The sequence below is a fragment of the Camelus ferus genome, chromosome 27 (genome assembly GCF_009834535.1).
Source record: "Camelus ferus isolate YT-003-E chromosome 27, BCGSAC_Cfer_1.0, whole genome shotgun sequence".
Lineage (NCBI taxonomy): Eukaryota > Metazoa > Chordata > Mammalia > Artiodactyla > Camelidae > Camelus > Camelus ferus.
The window spans coordinates 20315534-20334803 of NC_045722.1; the positions used below are offsets into that span (position 1 = coordinate 20315534).

The window sequence follows — 19270 nt, forward strand, 5'->3', positions numbered from 1 at the left end:
TTCATACTTGGTTTCCATGTTGTTAAATGTTGTTTTCTTCTTACCCTGTGAGGGGAAGACTCTGGACAGCCCCTTCTCTGTTTTCCCATCAGAGTGTAAAGACGGACAGGTCCTGCAGTGGGAAAAGACCAGCGAGGCCAGAGGCTTTGCTGAGTGGATAAACAATGCAAGGCCCGGGGGCTCCAGGTCCCTGGACAAGGCTCCCTGTTCCACCCACTGCACCGCAGCACCTCTGCAAGGTGCAAATCGTGTTTGAGATAAGCTTCCCCAGATGTGCGTCCATCTGGAAGTTATGACATTTTTGTGCAGGTCTGTCATAGCCCCATCAACAGACTGGCCACCTGGAAAAATGGGGGAGAAATGGTCCCTGATGGGTCGGATGCTCCTTTTAAACAGGAAAAGTGATGACCTTTCTAGGCAACACAGGTCACCCAGATTCCCCCTTCACTTTGTACCCGGCTTCCCCACCACATTCAGACCCACAGCACCAGGGCACACAACGCCCCTCCGGGTGCGCGGGGCCGCCTGGTGCACTGACATGACCAAGCACAACCCCTCCTGTGCTTCCAACACTTTCTTCCTCCAGTCACCTGCCTGGCCACTTCCCAGGCCCAAGAGGAACAGAGCCACCTGCTCCTTCTCAGAGTGTCCTTGAGGGGCAAAGTCCCAGAACACAAGCCATAGACACTCAACAGTTAATATGCATTGCCTCCGGCTAGGTCACAGATACTAAGCATTGGCAGATGGAGCAGCAAATCAGGGCTCTTTTCAGTGTGTGGACCTGCCTTTTTCTCTGATCCCCAGGAGCGACCCCCTCTGACCATCTTCCTCCAACAGTGCTTCCTCCTAGAAACCCCTTCATCAAAGCAGGAGGACCCTCACGAGGCCACCAAAGAGCCCCTGGGTTACATTACAGCTCCTGGTCACAGGATTTAATACAAACGTGTCCCTGTACAGCCTGTTTTTTTTTCTTTCATTATTAAACTGCAAGACCATCCAATGTGCAAAGCCCTTTCCCCAAAGAAAAGGTTCGATGGCATAATTATCAAGGTCCACTTCAAAACTCATGGTTGCACACAATTACAATTAAGAAATGGCACATCATCTTCTTTGTAAGGTATGGAATTTTCAATTTTCAAATGAAAGACGACCGTCTCCTCCAAGGAGAGGACCAGCAGTCAGGAGCAAGGGGGTGGTGGGCAGAGGAAGGGCGAACAGGAGACCTCAACCACAGAGGCTGGAGCTGTGACATTTGATTTTCTGACCACATACACATAATGAAAATGATTATGGTATAAAGTAAGATTATGGATTTTTGCCTTAAAAAAAAAAAAAAAACAGGCTAGCCAGCTGACATCAACTTTATCACTCCCGTGATTCCAAATGGAAAAAAAGCGTCATAGACGCAACTGTACAGCCTAGAACAACGAGTCCTTGTAAACAGTGTAAGAGTTTTTTTTCTTTCAAAGATAAATAAAGAAGGCACAACCTAGAAATAATATAACTACACAAAGAAAATATTACACACAAAGAAAAAAGTTGGCAATCGTGATCTGTGCTGGGTTTATGGGTTTTATTGTTTGTCTTTCCATTTTACAGAAAGGTAAATGAACAGGAAAGTAAACTGAGAAAAGTAAGCCGCGAGCCCACATGTTCTATCCTGTTATGAGCAGTCTACCTTCAGACACTTAAAAAAAAAAAAGAAAAGAAAAAGTAAAAGCCATTGTAAAATGAGTTTCCAAAAGAGAAAATAATATTTAACTGACTACCGAGCACAAAAATCCTTTAATCACTTTAATCAATTGAAATTGATGCTAGAAGAAACTGTTCAGAAACCAGAAGGAATACGTGAAGCTATCTCTGCTTTGCTAAAAACCAGAAAGATATCAGTTGAAGAGGGGAAAGAAAAAGGGGAGGGAAAATGTGTTTTGCATAAGGATGACCCCGGCTGTTTCTGCACGGTGTCCATGCTGAGCAAAGTCACCTGCCGGAGGCGGAGGCACAGCACAGCCCCCCCTGCCCTCCTGGAGCTGTCCGGGCTCAGCACGACCAAGCATCCTCAGGGAGCACTGATCAAGGCGGAACAGTAAACAGACAGTTTGAAAAATTACACAAACTGCAAGGTTGACATCATTATTTACATGCAATCAGGGAAAAAATGCCCTGACCGAGGGAGACTTGCATTAGATAAATACTTAAAAAATCCTTTAATGGAACAGATGCACATTGTAGGTAAACAGACACTGGTACCTCTGAGTAAAAAGCACCCTGGACAACTGACAGGGCTCAGAAGACAGGAGGAGAGTTTATGATGTAGAAGATGGCAGGACAGCTTTTTCTCCAACCTTCCACTGGTCCCAGCTCATGACTCAGAGCTGGTCTCCACCCTCCCCAGCAGGGAGATCCCTGTACCTCCTACTCTAACATCCTCCGTGTCCACGATGCTCCCCTGAACGCTGGGATGAGGGCAACCACAGCCTCCATGCAGGATGCTTTCTAACTCTGGAAGTGGTACAGAACCCGACAATTTCAGCTTAAAAATCTGTCCATTTGGAGATTGTATCAAACATCTGCTCCTGCACAAAGCCCCTCAATCCAGCGTGGGCACTGTGCATGGTCACCGACGTACAGCAACCACTACTCCAGCCACCAAAACTGAAAACACCACAAAAGAAAAAAAAAAAATCCCTCCCCACCGCTGGAATGTGAGCCGAGGTTCCAGAGCCCGGGATGCAAACCAAGAAGCCACTGTCCCTCACCAAGAGGCAGCCTCGAGAATCGTTCCCATTTCCCTTCTGCCTCCTTTGCCCTCTTCAAAGTAAAGGTTCTCATGCCACAGATGGCCTCCAGGCACATGTACAAAATAATTGTACTTTTATCCACTCAAGATGCAGACTCATAACCCTTCCAGAAACTACCATCTGAGTACGCCAATCCTCTCCTTCCGAGATGAGGATACTAGATGTTTCTGCAGAGCGTTTCCAGTGAGGAACCCGTCTTAGAAATGCACCTGGGGTGTGGGTGAGGGGGGTCATCTTTTTCAGGATCAATAGTACACTCTGTGCCCATTTTCTATGGGTTGGGGTTCCAGTGAAGGTGAGGGGAGAGGGCTGTGTAATGTAATGTTTAACTTGGATGATGAAAGGCAGCCTCTCCTGAACCATTTCCAAGTGCTCACATCCCGACACCTTCTCCAGGATTTAGTCAACCTATCAGGGTCACAATTCTGAGCTGAGTGTTTTGAGTGACAGTGTTTGGGTTTGTCTGAAGGTGTTTCATTCGGGAGGGCTGTGGGGCACTCTCCGCCCCAGCTCCGAGGGCAGAAAGCTCAGGTTGGCAAGGAGTGGCACAGATGGTGACTTTCTTCTGCTCTGCAGGCCAGATCGATTCAGGGAGGGACAGAAAACAGGCAGCAAGCTGGAGTCCCCCCGCTGGGCTGTGACTACTTTGCAGGAGCCAGGATGGGGCGCTCAACCTGACTCCCTCCACCAGGTCTCATGACCGGCCACTCACTGGTGCTGACGGCTCCAGGGCACTTCTGTGGGTATTTAAGCTGCATTGAGGGCTTTGGGAATGTCATCAACAACCAGAAATAGTGCCATTTCCATCCTGAACTCAGGCTCTGAGCAATCCTCAAGTGGGTGAGAGAGGTAAGGAATGGCCATGTCAAGATCAGCGCTCCACCACCAAGGAAGAGGTTAGGAGGGCACCGCATGGGGAGAGGGGACACGTCTCAGAGGCAGCGCCCGAAATGCCCAGCTGGCAGGCCGCCTGCTTGGTCATCTTGTGTCTGGCTGGCCGGAGAACAGTGTCCTTCCCCAAACCATTCCAACCATTCCAAACAAACCCCACGAGTGAAAAATACACACACAAACCAGGACCTTTGCCCCAACAGGGGTAAAAAGGGGCGGGGGCTTGACTGTCACTTGTAAGGGTCAACACGGAGGTCCCCACACACTGAGACCTGGGCCCTTTCTTGCAGGGAGCAGCTTTCTTTCCAGGGCGTGATCTGTTCACAAAGGTCAAGAGGTTAGCCATTGCTGCTGTTGCTGTTGCTGTTTTAAGTCCCTGGTTAACAATTAGACCACAGAGTGAGGACCATCTGCAACAATGATGATTATTCTGAGTCTCGGTTAGATGAGCCAAGAAAACCATGTTACACCTTCAAGTTTCCCTCACCTCGTTTCAGGGCTCCTGGCCTTACACAGGTGCCAGCCCTGATGGCAGGAACAAACAAGACCTGTCCTGAGGTCCCACGCTGGGAAAGCTAGCACTCGACACTAGACCTCTGCAACGTGCTCCAGACACCTGAGGTTAAGGAAGCTGGACTTGCCAAAGCCTACGAGCACATGGGATTTCTGGGGAAGCCATGGGCCACGCACGGAGAGGGAAGGGTGAAAGAGGTCTGCGGGGTCTACAGGGCAGTTGGGCAGCAGCTAGAAGGCTGGGCACGGAGAAACTGTCCATACTTGGATTAGACAGCCATCACCAACCCCTGCTTTCAGCACATCCACCCAGCTAGTGGGCTGTGCCCCAGCTGGTGGTCAGGGAGGGTGCTCTGTTTAAGGAGATCCAAAAGACACCCACGTTCCAGATTTACAATATAGATCCACTACTGGGCATCTCACATGGTCAGAACCCCTGCCTCTCTTTCCCTCACTGCTGGGAGAGGGGATCGTGCCAGAGGAGCTCCAAGGGAAAACCACACAGGTTACTGAGCATTAACATTAATAGTACAAAAATAGCAAGTGAGTCTGCTTTACCCACTCATCTAATTCAGTCTTCAAAATACCTCTAAAGGCATATTTATTTCCAATGTACTGATGAGGACTCCAATCAAGTTCTATAAAACCCATAAGATACACCACCTCGCACCTGTCAGAATGGTTATTATCAAAAAGACAAGGAATAACAAGCATTGGTGAGAATGTGGAGAAAAGGGAATCCTTGAGCACTGTTGGTGGGAATGTAAATTGGTGCAGCCGCTATGGAAAATGGTATGGAAGTTCCTCAAAAAATTAAAAATAGACTTACCATATGATCCAGCAATTCCACTCCTTTTCCCAAAGAAAACAAAAACACTACTTTGAAAAGATACATGCACCACTATGTTCATTGCAGCATTATTCACAATAGCCAGAATATGGAAGCAATCTAAGTGCCCAGTGACAGATGAATGGATAAAGATGTGATATATATACATGCATACACACACACACACACACACACACACACACAATGGAATATTACTCAGCCATAAGGAAAGAATGAAATCTTCCCATTTGCAACATGGATGGACCCAAAAGGTATTATGCTACGTGAAACAAGAGAGACAAAGAAAGATAAATCCTGTGTGACTTCACCAACATGTGGAATCTAAAAAATAAAACAAATGAACAGACATAACAAAACAGAAAGAGTCACAGATACTGAGAACAGGTGGTTGCCAGAGAGAAGGGGGTGGGAGGATGAGTGAAACAGGTGAGGGAGATTAAGAGGTACAAACTTGCAATTCCAAAATAAATGAGTCAGTAGGATGAATGCACAGTGTGGGGAATACAGTCAATAATAATGAAATATCTTTGTATGGTGACAGATGTGACTAGACTTATCTTGGTGATCATTCTGTAATGTATGGAAATATTAAATCACTACATTGTGCACCAGGAACTAACATAGTGTTGTAGGTCAATTATATGTCAAAAACAAACAAAAGAACTCATAGAAAGAGATGAGATTTGTGGTTCCCAGAGGCGGGAGTTGGGGGGAGGTGGAAGTGGATGAAGGTGGTGAAAAGGTACAAACTTCCAGTTATAAGATAAACACTAGGGATGTGATGTACACCATGATTAATAGAACTAACACCGTTACATGTTAAGTATGAAAATTCTTAAGGGTAGATCCTAAGAGTTCTCATCACAAGGAAAAGATTTTTCTGTCTTTCTTCTTTCATTTTGTATGAGATGATGGATGTTCACAAAACTTATTGTGGTAATCATTTCATGATGTATGTAAGTCAAATCACTATGCTGTACATCTTAAACTCATACAGTGCTGTATGCCATTATATCTCAATAAAACTGGAAGGGGGAGGAAAAAAAAAAACCTAGAAATCATGAAATCTGAGGGATCTCAAAGCACATGCCCTTAGGACATATTAACAGCCCCTCCTATAAGTAGTATTGAAATGTGAATTTTGATACCCCTTCTTCATAAGAACATCGTTTTTAACTCTGGATTACCGAGCACTGAAATCAGTGAAGAGTGATGTGAACTTGATGTTCCCCAATTCAGTGCAGACACACCATTTCCATATGCTACAGTGAAACAGGGAGTTGTAACATCTGAGAGAAAGAAGGATGAAGAAAGTCAACACCTCAAAAAGAATCTACAAGTACCCGACTGGGTACATTCAATTCTTGGTACAAACAAGATCTACACTGTATTGCTTCTAAAAACACCCTATATATGATAAAATTGGATTCAATTGCTTGTAACAAGATGTCATGCTGATGGGTTGAGGTTAATTACTATGCGACACTAGCCAATCGAGACAAATTTCAGTTGCACAACTGGATTCTAAAATTGTAACCATAAAATTACAAACTACCAGGAATGAGTAACTCTTTCCCATGTTTAACTATTTGCCCCCTTTTAAATACACACACACACACACACACACACACACACACACAATGTATGTGTGTTCATATTCTTTTCAGTTTAAGTTGTCAAAAAAGAAAAAAAAACAGGCATGCTATAAATACGCACTTTTAAGTGATAAGTGATTAGAATTATAATAACTAAGGTGCGGGATGTCCATAAACTAGAACCTGAATTAGGATATGTGGTCAAGTGAGGGTTCGCCTGGTCTAAGGGGCTCAGCAGGATAATTTGGGTTTTGGCCAACTCTGACCACCTAGGTTGGTCCTCATCCTGACACTATTCTCTCTAGCAGTGAAAGCAAAACAACAACAACAATAGAAAACCAGATTCTCAGATATTTTGTATTTCCAAATGGAAACAGATTGCTCTAGGCCTCCTCTGTTTACTCCCACAAGGAGAAGAATGCCAGCTCTCTGCTCATATATCAACTCATCCCAAGGTGGAAAAAAACTTGTACTTAAAAACTGGACTTGAGGGGAGGGTAGAGCTGTGGTAGAGCATGCATTAAAACAAATGAATAAAACTCCTTCTCCCCAAAATAAAGTACAAAAAAAACTTGGACTTAAATGCCACATTATTATTACTAATCAACACTATTATTATATTATAAATATTTATATAAATAATTATATTATAAATGTAATATTATACAAATAATTACAAATATTATTATGTGACAGACCAATCAGAAACTGTGCATGCACACAGAACACAAATAAATTCTAATCTCTGGTGGGAAAAAAGGAAGGCATTTCATAGAAATAGAAACATTTATAAATTCAAATGTGACAAAAGTGCTTTTTCTGAGAAACAGCATCAGTAGCCTTCACAAAATTTTATCAGGTGGCTTCTAATAAAAAATTATAGGACTTTCCATATGTTGAACATCAACTAACTCCTCTAGACTAAATTGAAATGCCACGACGTGGTGACAAGACAGTTGTTAGTACTACCTAGTACAGGAAAATATTTTGAAATAGATAAATATTCCACTCTATCTTTAAGAAAAGATTTTATTATAGCTTAAGTTAAAAAAAATAGAAACTCTTCTAAGATCATAAATAAGGCAAGGAGGTCTCTCACTATCCTTATTCAGGCACTGCAATAAGACAAGAAAAGGAAATAAAAAGGCATATAAACTGGAAAGAAAGCAAGAAAACTGTCCCTATTTGCAAATGACTTAACTGTCAGCAGAAAATTCCAAGAAATTCTAAAACAAACAAGCAAACCAAAAAACCTCCTAAAACTAACAAGTAAGTTCAGAAAATTATATCTTGACATACTAGGAATGGAAAAAAAAAAGTTAAATACTTAGGTACAACTCTAACAAACATATACAGGACTTAACATGTTGAAAACTACAAAATGCCTATGGAAGAAATCAAAGAGAAACTAAAATATATGGGGAGACACATTGTGCTCAAGGAATGAGAGACTCAACATCACACAGATATCAATTCTCTCCCAAATTGATATACAGGTTTATTGAGTCCTAGCAAAATGCCAGCAAGATGTAGGCATGTTTTTAAATGTAGGCATGTTTATTCCAAAATTTGTATCAAAAGGCAAAGGACTGGAATAACTAAAACAATTTTGAAAAAGAAGAATGAAGTGGGAGGAATCAGCTGACCTGTTTTCAAAATTTACTATAGAGCGACACTAATCAAAACTGTGTGATACTGGGAGAGAAACAGACACACAGATCAATGGAACAGAATAGGGAACCCAGAAATAGACCCACACAAATACAAATGACTGATTTTTGACTCAGGAGCAAAAGCAAGCAGTGATAGCTTTTTCTACAAATAAGGCTGAAGTAGATATCCTTGGAGGCAAGGGGGAACCTCAACCTAAGTCTCATATCTTGTACAAAAATTAACTCAAAATGGGCCATGGACTATGTAAAATGTAAGACTATATAAATCTTTAAAGAAAAAAAGAGAAGAGAATGTTCTGGAGCCTAGCACGAGGCAGAGTTCTTAAACTAGATACCAAAAGCACAAACCATGAAAAAAAAAAACACTGATAAATTAGACTTCAGCAAAATTTAAAACTTTTACTCAGCAAAGACCCAGTTAAAGTAAATGAACAGACAAGCTACAGATTGGGAGAAAATATTTACAAACCATAATCCAGCAAAGGACCAGTCTCTGGAATACAGAAAGAACTGAAAACTCAACATTAAAAACAATCCAATTAGAAGCTCAGCAAAAAAACAGGAACAGATGTTTCACTCAAAAGGATATACAGATTGCAAATAAACAAATGAAAAGGTACTTCACTATCATTAGCCATTAGGAAAATGCAAATTAAAGCCACAATGAGATATCGTTCTATATCTATCAGAATAGGCTAAAATAAAAAATAGTGACACCACCAAATACTGGCAAGGATGTGGAGAAGCTGGGTCATTCACACAGTGCTGGCGGTTGTGTGGAATGGCACAGCCATTCTGGAAAACTGCCTGGCTATTTCTAAACAACTAAACGTGCATCTCCTATACAACATAGCAATTACACTCCTGGGCATTTAACTGAGAAAAATAAAATGTACATTCACACAAAAACCTGTACTGTGAATGTTCAGAGCATATATACATATACACATATCTCCAAAAACTGGTAACAATCCAGGTGTTTTTCAAGGGGCAGATAAACAGTGGTACATCTCTGGAATACTGGTCAGCAATAAAATAGGACACACAACAACCTGGATGAATCTATAGAGAATTATGCCGAGGAAAAAACTAACCCCAAAACATTACATAGTGTATTATTCCATGTAAAGAACATTCTTAACATGACATTTTAGGGATGAAGAACAGATCAACTGGAACCAGGGAATAAGAAGTCTGTAGAGGTAGAGGGAAGTGGGTGTGGCAACAGGAGGCACCCTTGTGATGAAAATGTTCTGTACCTTGACTATATTAATAGTAATGTCAGTATGTCAGTTGTGATACTGTAAAATTGTTTTACAAAATATTAGTGGAGGGGGAACCAGTGCACAGGATCTCTCTGTATTATTTATTATAACCATATGTGAATCTACAATTTTCTCAAAAATTTTTTAAAAATTTAATGGAAAAATGTCTTTTAACAACACATGTGTTAGCTTGCCATCCTCCAGAAGCCTAGGCAGACAAATGGCTTCTTGCAAATCACATCATTCCCCGATGCAGGCTGTCCAGATGTAGAACATATCCCACCCGTGCACTACCACTTCATCAGGAAGTCACAGCTCCAAAGAGGTTAATTTTTAAGTCTCTGTTTAGAAATCTCATCTTTAAGCTAAACTGCATTCTTAACAGAAGGACTATTTCAGTTATAATAGTTTCGGATTATATACCATGACAACAATAAACCAAAGGAAGAATTCAAAAATAAGCAATCACAATAATTAGCACAAAAGAATTTCTAAGCCAATTATTGAGCAACTTTCTGAAGGAACAAGACTATTTTAAACCAAAAGAATGCATATCCAAGACATGTTTATTGCAGGGTTATTTGTAATACTAAAAAATTGGAAACAACCTAAATGCCTAATTTGGAGCGATTAAAGAAATTGTGCCCATCATTCTGGCATTATGCAATGGTTAAAAATAACAGGGTGGATCCACATGTACTGCCAGCGAACGATAATCAAGGTAAATTATTAAGCTGAAAAAAGGTGCAGAGCAATGCAAAAGAATGATCCCATTTCAGTCTTCAAAACTGTATCAGAATATGTCCATATATAACGTAAATAAATGAGAAAGTTGTTTGTAATGAAGATTCAGAAGGGGGGTTGATGACTGTTTGCATGAAAGAAGAATGGCCTCATGCTATCAATATTTTTAAATGTATCCTCATTGTAAAAAAAAAGTCAATCAGAACACAAATTTAGCTTTCTATCAATCCATCATGATTAATACAAGGTATGTTTTCCATGAAATTCAACGAGGTTAAAAAAAAAGTTACTTTTTTTCATGTTATCCCAAAATGCATAGATTCAGGTTTTTATCCAAATCTGTCACTGAATTGTTCCTTCTTAAAAGGGACTAGAACAGAGACTCACAAACTCAAGTCTTTCAAGGAACCCTACATATTAACAGGAAAGTTACTCACACAGATTTGAGAAATGCTGTTTAAAACATAAACAGGAAGGGGATAAGATAATCAGCCTTTTCCTTGGCCAGGGCATGAAAAGATGCTTAGTGGATTTCAGAGTTTGAGAAACACTGAACTTGATCCCCTTGCCTTTGCAATACCCCAGTGTTGTCTGTATTATCCATCAAGTATACAAAGACAGGAAACGGACTCAGTATGGCCTCAGCACCTGGCACGATGATAGCGCAGGGCATTTATCCAGCTATAAGGAGCATGTGATGTGCATATGCAAACAAGAGTTACAAAATCTGCAAGGTACGCAAAGCTCCAAGAAGTTTACGTATTTGCCTTATAATCTTGTTTACACTATTAAATTTACCATGACAGATTAAATGTGATAACTCACTATTTCTATTCAAAAAAGGCATTTGATAAACAGTACAAATAAAGCCAAGTACTACTTTACAAAAAGTTCAGCTACATAAATCTAAGCTGAAAACTGAGAAACCAAGTCCCACAAATGATAAGCAGAGCCCTTCCCAGTTATGTGGTAGTTCCCCGTAAAAGGTAAAATCTCTAATGGATTTAAATACAATCTGATGTATAACATTAGTAGTATCGAGGAAACACATTCTAGCAAAAGTGATCAGACAAGTCCCTTCCACACCCCAATCCCAATTCACTTCTCTTCTATTCCAAAAAAAAAAAAAATATTAAATCTGTCTCACTGACTGAAGATCCAAGATAAATTTTAGAATCGTTTTATCAAGCTCCAAACAAAGTACAGAAGCTGTGAAGTTGTTTTTAAATTATAAATCAATTTGGGAAGGAGTGACCAAGGTTAATATTCTGGCTTCCCACGTAGGAGAAATGAATTTTCACTTTATTTAAATCTTCTTTTCCATATTGCTCAGCAAGATTAGGTAGATATTTCATAAATATGTCCTGCACAGGTCTTTAATTAGAGTTATTCCTTGTTAACTGGATTATATCATTAAAAAGCAATACAGTGTTCTTAATTTCAGGTATAGTAAGCAATTCAATTAAGTTATCCATCTAAACCTTAAGGGGATCCTTCAGGGGCCCACCTGCTTGAGTGAACAGTGAGGGATGATTTGTAATTAGCATCTTAATTTCACCTATAAATAAATGAAAACTTATAAAACTCTTCAAGGTATTTAAAAGTTCTATTAAGCAGGCTACACACTAACCTTAACAGTCTCACTGAATTAATTTACAATACCGAGAATTATTAAATCAGATAATACATTGCAAAGCACTTAGTGTCTGACACACAGAGAGATATATTCAATAAATATGAATGCCTGTTGTTATTACATAGAGAAAAACGTCCACCTGGCTCCATTCTTGGCCACTAACTTAATAGGTGGCGTTCAAGTGCATGAGGTGTGTACTTTGAGTAGACCCCACCACACCAGCTGTCTGGAGGCTGCCCTCTGGTGCAGGCTGTCTAGATGATGGTCCCAGAAAGCCGCATGCAGGTCACTACAACAGCTGAACATTTCCAAGCCAGAGAACTCTGTCTTTTAATGATCACAAAAGAACAGAGAACTCAGGAAAACTGCACTGCTAATTAACTCATCTCTGACCTTTCTTTGCTTGGAGTTCCTCTGGCCATCTTAACCTCTGCTCCACCGGGACATCCCAAGACTGGCAGAGCTACCGGAGGGCTGTGGTCCCAGAGGTCCTGCAGCTCTGCCTCAGCTCCTGGGCATGTGGGTGTTGTCTTCCTTCAGGGACAAGCCCAAGTCATGTGATACTATGTTACCACCAAGTCTGACTCCAGACAAAGAGACGGCATTTATTGTTTAATGGTAATTCTGCATCAGAAAAGATTCTGAAATGTGCAGCTCAAGATAGTAAGATTTCACAGTGGCTATCTGAAACTCAAAAGGTGGTCAAAACCTCAAACTGGCCGTGTCACCCCAGCAACTTACTCCAACCTCTCTGCGGCTCAGTTTCTTTATCTATAAAGTGGGCACAGCAGTTCTTACTTAATGAGGTTTAGATTAAATAAACCGATACTTATAAACTGCTTGGGATGGTACCCAGCACAGAGCAGTGCCCCGTAACTATTTCTTGAATAAATGAAATAAAAATAAACAAAAGTCTAGCTTAAACCTTAAGAGAATTTTTTTGAACAGTCAAAAATCTTAAAAAGCTAAATTTTGGAATCAATTGCATTTTTAAAGTCATTACTAAACATGAGGTCCTGCATTCACTTATGCCGGATTACATAACAGACAAAAAACTTATTCTCTTGGGAATTTCCAGAACCCTGTATTACAGCCAAAATACACTGACCTTGAATACATTGTTCTTGAACAAAGTGGATGTACTGAACACTGAATTGATGTTACTGCCTCGTACCTAGCACACAGTGCTGAACGCGCTCATGCTCAATTATCTGACAGTGATGCCAGTATGTAAGAGTAATACATAATTTTTAATCTTATTTGAAAGGTATTATGCACTCCCAGAGCACTTGCAAGAAACTACTCTTCTGCTCTTCATGGTTTGCTGTCTGCTCATCAGCAGGAAGACAGCTGGTTTGGGGGCTGGTGATGGGTTTTTCCATTGTTTTCAAAAGGCAGAGAACTACCCACACGCTGACTTCCAGAGACACTGCAGCGATCAGTCACCGGAAATCACACAGCAAAGGTCACCGCCAGAGATCCGACACGTGGCTCCCGGGGCTCCCACTGCACCGCCACTACCAGGCTGTGGCTCAGCCCCTGGGAAGGTGGCTCAGTGAAGGACAGTGAAGGGAACACTGTCAGTCAGAAGGGAGCAGCCTCACTGCCTACTTCACCAAAGGGAACGACAGGGTGAGGGGAGGGGACCTGCTCAGAGTCACCTGGACAGTCAACCCGGGGCCATTCCCGTTCCCTCCTCCGTTCCCCTGAAAGGCATCCTTCCTCCTGCCAAGGAGTCCGCGGACCTGAGAGTCAGAGGCTGAGCCCCTGTGCCCTCTGGGCTTCTGTGCTGTTGGACAAACTCTAAATCACGGTCCCTGTCTGGGTCTCAGTTTTCTCACCTGTGAAGTGGAGGGATGGAACCAGATGACTTCCAATAGGGGAAAAGGGGAAAAGGATACCTTAGCATCAAAGATCGTGAGAAAGGAGCCAAAGGAGTCAGACACTCAATTATTCAAATAATAAAACTGGAGTCCATACAGGTAGATTGAACAGGCCTCACAGCGTCTCTGTTCCCCACTGCAGTTAAGATAACCAGATGTCAAGCCTCAGGAAGGTAACAGAGGCCCTCAGGCAGACGCCCCTCTTCCGTGAAGCCTTCAGCAGCCTGCAGGCAGAGCTGGTGGTGCTGCTCCCTGATTCCTTCTTGTGTTCTTAGAACAGGGGTATAATTGCCCATTTCTTATTTTTTTAAATTGAAGTACAGTCAGTTACAATGTGTCAATTTCTGGTGTCCAGCACAATGTCCCATTTATGCATATACATACATATATTCATTTTCATATTCTTTTTCATTAAGGGCTATTACAAGATATTGAACATAGTTTCCTGTACTATACAGAAGAAACTTTTTTTAAATCTGTTTTTATATATAGTGGCTAACATTTGCAAATCTCAAACTTCCAAATTTATCCCTTCCCATCCTCTTTTCCCTGTAACCATAAGATTGTTTACTATGTCTGTGAGTCTGTTTCTGTTTTGTAGATGAGCTCCTACTGTCCTTTTATTCTCTCTCTCTTTTTTTTTTTTAGATTCCACATATGAGTGATATATGGTGCTTTTCTTTCTCTTTCTGGCTTCCTTCACTTACAATGATGATATCTAGATCCATCTATGTTGCTGCAAGTGGCATTATTTTATTCTTTTTTATGGCTGAGTAGTATTCATACACACACACACACACACACACACACACACACCACAACTTCTTTATCCAGTCATCTGTTGATGGACATTTAGGTTGCTTCCATGTCTTGGATGTTGTAAATAATGCTGCCATGAACATTGGGTGCATGTATCTCTTCACATTAGAATTCCCTCTGGATATATGCCCAGGAGTGGGATTGCTGGATCATATGGTAAGTCTATTTTGTAGTTTTTTGAGGAATCTCCATACTGTTTTCCATAATGGCTGCACCAAACTACATCCCCACCAGCAGTGTAGGAGGGTTCCCTTTTCTCCACAGTCTCTCCAGCACTTATCACTCGTTAATTGCCCATTTCTGTTCTCCTTTCCCCCAAAGACTGATCCAGAGCTGGTCTTAGTGAGTTCTGCATTCTCATTGCAGGACACTCTGCCTGGTGTGTAGTAGGTGCTCAGTAAATGACAACATCCCCATCCAAACCACAGTAGCACATATGGGCCTTTGTACCATCCAGTTCTCTTCTCCTCTCCTCTGTTTCCCCACTGTCAGTGCTCATCTCGATCTTACTGGAACGATCTCCATGTGGGACCCCTACAGTGAACATACGCTACTTTTCAGAAAAACAACGCAGCTGCTCCAACCTGCTTCTCTCCACGTCCAGGGTAAGTGTCTGCAGACCCCATCTTGCATCTGTGTCCTCTCTTCTTCAGGCTAAAATGCTGTTCTCCCTGTTAGCTGTCAGGATGTACCTGTCTCGTCCCCCTGCCCGCTGCGGCATCCCCCTGACTCTGGGCGGCCCCTGCAATGTGCACCATCCCTGAGCTGCTCTCTTCATCACTGACGTGTGCAGCCTGAGATGCTGGAGCCATCTGCACCCTTGATGTCCCGCCTTGGTCACCATTCCTTCCTTGGATAGGACACTAAAGACTTTGATGTAGGCCATGAGGCTGGGTCCTTGACCTGGGTCAAGTACCTGGGTACTTCACTTCTCAAGAGCCACCCCTGCCCCCTCACCACTTCCCCCAAACTCCCACACCCTGAATTTGAATTCAAGAAAGTTCCTCCCTCTTTGAAAGGTTAGAGCTAACAGCCTCTAAACTTTAAACCTGGAAAGCACGTGCACCTCCTCTCCGCAAGTGCAGAGTCACGTGCACTGAGGGATGGCCCACTTCAAACAAACCGCACCGATCAGCTCAAGGGAACGTCCCCATTTGGGGCAAGTGCAAAATTCAAATGAAGTCCCTGATGAGGAAGTGACTGCGCTTGGCAACACCGCCCCTCAGGCCCCCTGCCGCTGCGGCGACACGCGGGGCCACTGGACCCCGGGATGCAGACCGCAGCCCTCCCTGGCGCCCGGTGATTACAGGGCAAGGCTGAGTGCAGCAAGGAGAACCCAGAAACAAAGCCTTCTGTGAAAACAGAAACCACACAAGGTCACAAAAACAGCAAGAACTTGCAAATCCCCGAAAGCCCTTCGGTGAGGAATTTTCCTAAGCACCTGTGTCCAGCGCTGGGACAACGGCAGGCTGGATACATACCTGAGGTGACAAGAGCACAGACCCAGCGGCCCCGCGGGAAAGACCATTCAAGGTCACGGGCGTTTAAGATGTGGGTCTCTTTCAGGCTTATCTGTGGAATAACATCCAGGCACAAACCAAACAACCAGTTTGAAAACACTCATGTGACAAGACAGCCCCCACCTGTGCTCACTGATGTGGCCTCAGGTGAGTCAAGAGGAGAGAGGGGCTCAGCCCGGGTGGCCCTCACGTGCCCCTGAGCTAGGTACAGCCCCGGGGGGCCTGGAGAGGCTCCCAGAAGTAACGCTTCTGAAATCAAGTACTCGGAAGGCAACTCTGCTAATAACTAATAAGTCTTTAAAAAAAAAAGAAAAGAAAAGAAATACAATCTCTCTTCTCCCACCCGCCCTCCCTTCAGGAGTTTAAGGAAAATCACCACAAAGAGAAAACCAAAGTCAGTCAAAAGCTGCTTAAAGGATGTGCAATTACGTGTGATTTAGAAAGTCTCTGTATGATTAAAGCCAGAAAGAAGGCTGTGTACTTGGCAAATACTGGGCAATGTATTTAAGCAAATACTCTTTCAACCCTCAGTACTCTGCCTCCCACGACACACCTCCCTTAATTTGCAAAGATTTGTTCAACAGGCCAGCGGTTCTCAAAGTGCGATCCAGGACCAGCAGCAGCAGGGTCACGGGAGACGTCATTAGGAGACCTGCTCAGTCAGACACCCCCATTGCGGGGCCCAGCCACATGGGTCTGCACAAGTCCCCCAGGGGACTCTGGTCTGAGAACCACAACACAGGGCAAAGTCCTTTCCCTGCTGACCGCCCCAACTTCAGCTGGGTCTCACAGGGGTCACTCTCCCTTACATCTCAGAGTGGGCAGTAAATCCTCCCTAGGGGTTCTCCCACAAGCAGGACCTTGGGCCAGTCCAAAGGTGGCATGACTGTGGTGGTGGCAGTGGCAGGAGACCCAGCTGAGACATGAGGAGAAGGACACTGTCCAGGGTCGCACACACGGCGCTCACCTGGGATGTCCTCAACACGGCTGACCATCAGGGAGCTGCCGATCAGAACCACAGTGAGACGTCACTTCATACCTGTTAGGAAGGCTACCATCAGAAAGATAAGCGACAGCACATGTTGGCGAGGATGTGGAGGAAAGGGAATCTGTACGCACCATGGGTCTGGAGGGAAACTGGTGCTGCCACCATGGAAAACAGTATGGAGAGTCCTCAAAACATTAAAAGTAGAACTACCATACAATCCAGCAATCCCACGTCTGGGTATATACCCCAAAGAAACAAAATCATTATCTCAAAGAGGTATCTGCACTCTCACGTCCACTGCAGCAGTCATTCACAGTAGACAAGATATGGAAACAGTCTAATGTCCATCTATAAAGAAAGTGTGGTGAGTGTATATACACAATGAAATATTTCTCAGCCATAAAAAAGAAGGAAATCCTGCCATTAATGACAACATGGATACACTTAGAGGTCATTAGGTCAAGTAAAACAAGCTAGATGAAGCTTAGAGAAAGGCAAATACTGCATGGTATCACTTACATGTAGAATCTAAAGGAGAATGCTGAATTAAGGAAACTAGCAGATAGCAGAATGATGGTTGTCAAGGGCTGGGGGTGTGGGGGAGATGAGGACAGGCTGGTAAAAGGGTTTAAACTTTCAGTTATAAAATGAATAGTTTGAGGATCTAATGTATAACATGGTGACTCTACTGTACTGTATCACTGAAATTTGTTGAGAGTAGATCTTAAGCTTTCTCATCCAAAAAAAAAAAAAAGTAACCACATGAGATGATGAATATGGTCATTAACTTCACAATGTATAGGAACACCAAATCATCACCTTGTACACTTTAAAGATATAAAATTTTATTTGTTAATTATACCTCATTAAGGCTGGGGGCAGGAAATTCCGATGCCCTGTCCCACCTCCAGAAATGGTCATCCAGTGGGTCCGGGGAGGGGAGGGCAGCCTGGCTCTAGATTTAAGAAGCTCCCCGGTGATTATAATGAGCAAGCAAATTCAGGTCTTCCTGCTGACCCATGACTGATAAAACAGAGACAGGGCAGCACACAAGAGATACCTGACACGTGGCTGTAGAGAGGACGTGACATGGGGGGGGGGGACAGTAAACCAGAAGTCTGCCCTAGGACATGTCAGGTGTCACCTTGCACAGAGGGTTCCTGGGGGCCTGGCACCACCCCAGGCTTGATGCAAATGCTTCAGGTATCACCTATTTTCCTTATAAGGAACCTGGGGCTAAGGCAGGTGAGTCATCACACAGCCCCCACCAGAGCCAGAACTCATACCCAGGACCGCCCAGCAGGTGCATGAGCTCGGCCCCAGGTTCCCTGAGCTATGATGAGCCACTGAGACCCCCACCTCCTGTTCTCTGATCTAATAGCCAAAGACCAGCTCAACACATGTCTTCTCATTACCAAAAAAAAAAAAAAAAGTAATTAAGTTATTTTAATTGTGGTCAAATATCTATAACATCAAAGTTACCATTTTAACCAGTGTTAAATGTACAGCTCATACCATTATGTACACTCATATTGTTGAGCAACCATCATCAATCACCACACATTTCCAGAATTCTCTTTACCCTGAAAAACTGAAATTCTGTCCCCGTTAAAGACTAACGCCCCATTCCTCCCTCCCCAGCAGCCCTGGCACTCACACTTCTAGTCTCTGTGAATTTGATTATTCTAGGAACCTCATACAAGTGAGTCAAACACTTTCCTTTTGTGACTGACTTACTTCACTTAGCACAATGTCTTCAAGGTCCCTCCACATTGTAGTATGTATTGGAATTCTCTTCCTTTTTAAGGCTGACTAATATTCTACATTTCTTCTTAAAAATGCAATGATCAATTTAAAAAACTAAAACTCTGTAGTCGAGCTCTGTATTCCCCATGCCTGAAAACACAAACCCCGCAGCTCTCACACACTCATAGGTAAATGAATCCTTCAATCCTTTATGGGAAAATGTGCGAGATGTTCTCCAGTTTTCAATCTCTGCCTTGTATCTTGGCCCCAAATTTGGACCAATGAATCTATGTTACAGCTTGAACCATGAGGGATCCAAGATGGTGCTGTGGCCAATCTGACTTAA

General features: G+C 42.9%; 1 protein-coding gene and 1 long non-coding RNA gene across 3 annotated transcripts in view; one reads left to right on the plus strand and one right to left on the minus strand.

Moving 5' to 3' along the window:
* The window catches only part of IGF1R (insulin like growth factor 1 receptor), a 280892-nt gene that overhangs the window by 150942 nt on the left and 110680 nt on the right, over positions 1–19270 (minus strand). The gene's annotated exons all lie outside the window — the stretch shown is intronic.
* Positions 1–19270, plus strand: part of LOC116660163 — a 22916-nt gene continuing 3646 nt past the window's right edge. The window contains exons 1-2 of the long non-coding RNA XR_004315517.1: positions 1–528; positions 13883–13885. This is a non-coding gene — a long non-coding RNA (uncharacterized LOC116660163). The remainder of the gene's footprint in view (positions 529–13882; positions 13886–19270) is intronic.